Source organism: Zingiber officinale, chromosome 8B (assembly GCF_018446385.1).
Source record: "Zingiber officinale cultivar Zhangliang chromosome 8B, Zo_v1.1, whole genome shotgun sequence".
NCBI classification, from domain to species: domain Eukaryota; kingdom Viridiplantae; phylum Streptophyta; class Magnoliopsida; order Zingiberales; family Zingiberaceae; genus Zingiber; species Zingiber officinale.
The window spans coordinates 41788961-41790354 of record NC_056001.1 but is presented as its reverse complement, the minus strand read 5'-3'; the positions used below and the strand labels follow the sequence as shown (position 1 = coordinate 41790354).

At 32.6% G+C, this 1394-nt stretch overlaps 1 non-coding gene across 1 annotated transcript; it reads left to right on the top strand.

Moving 5' to 3' along the window:
- Positions 1-258: 258 nt before the first annotated feature.
- TRNAS-GCU lies at positions 259-346 on the top strand. Its single transcript has one exon. It is a non-coding gene; the product is annotated as a tRNA-Ser (tRNA).
- The last annotated feature ends 1048 nt before the right edge of the window (positions 347-1394 follow it).

Sequence of the window (1394 nt, the reverse complement as noted above, 5' to 3'; positions counted from 1 at the left end):
GTGCAGGAGAGGTCCTCCGGCGAGAGGATGCCCACCGAAGCTGCTGAGGTCAAGCCAAGCTGCAGGAAGGGAGAGGAAGCAAGAGCTAGGGAGGTCAGGCTAGGGCTTTGAGCCTTAGAATTCAAAAGGTGAGAGCAAGGCTGTCGGTTGCAGGGAGAGCGATGAGAGCAACAGAGAGGAGGGGAGTCGCGATAAGAGGAGAGTCTCCATAATTTCTTTAATTTAAATTATTTCAATTTTCTTTTCCATTTGGAGTTTGGAGAGATGGCTGAGTGGACTAAAGCGTTGGATTGCTAATCCATTGTACGAATTATTCGTACCGAGGGTTCGAATCCCTCTTTCTCCGCTCGCTCTGATTACTCGATCCGATTGATACTTTTGATTTCGAACTTTCAAAAGGAATTGAAATTCCTTGAATTTATCATAGGTAAATTTATAGAATAGATAAAATAATAAGAAATAGAAATTTTCTTTTTTTAATGAATTGATCGGTCTTTTTCTTTTTTATATGAAGAAAATCTCATTGATTATTTATTGTGAATCGTACAATTTTGATTGATTTTTTTTCGTCATTTTTTTGCTACTAATACTAATCGAGACAAGAATTTGTTCTGAACAAGATTTCGCTATTTTTTCGCCATTAATACTATTTTTTATTTTTTATTTATAGTATCTTACATCTATATAGACTTTAAACAAGATTTTAGACCTCAATTCCTATCTTCTAAAGGAAGGAAAGAGATCCTAATAAAAATAACTTTTTATTGAACCCAATATATAAGTTTTCAAAATACCCAAATCACGTATTATAGTTTCAAAATTACCAAATCACGTACCCACTTCCTTTTTTACTCTCATTCTCAAATCAATTCGATTGGAAAAACAAATCAGTTGAATCGATCTCATTCTGTTTGAAAAATCCATCAGCCGGTTTCGACCAAAATCGACTGATGGAATTAGAGACCTCGGAATGATATGAAATTAATTCCTATATGTTCGTCTAGTTCTCCTGATTGTAAAATTACTATCAAACATCAATTTGACCCTATATATTGAGAGCAATGGTTTTTTGAACATAAATTAATTTTTTGGATATATTCGTATTCAAAATATCACTGCTCTCAATATATTGCATCAAATTGATATTTAATAATATTTTTACAATAAGGAGAACTAGATGAATATATAGAAATTGATTTCATGTCATTTCAAGATTGATTTCATGTCATTTCAAGATCTCTAGGTCCATCAGCCGATTTTGACTGAAACGGGCTTAGACTTAGAGATCTTGAAATGACATGAAACATATTTCTATATATTCGTCTAATTTTACTGATTGTAAAAATACTATCAAATATCAATTTGATGCAATATATTGAGAGCATTATTTTTTT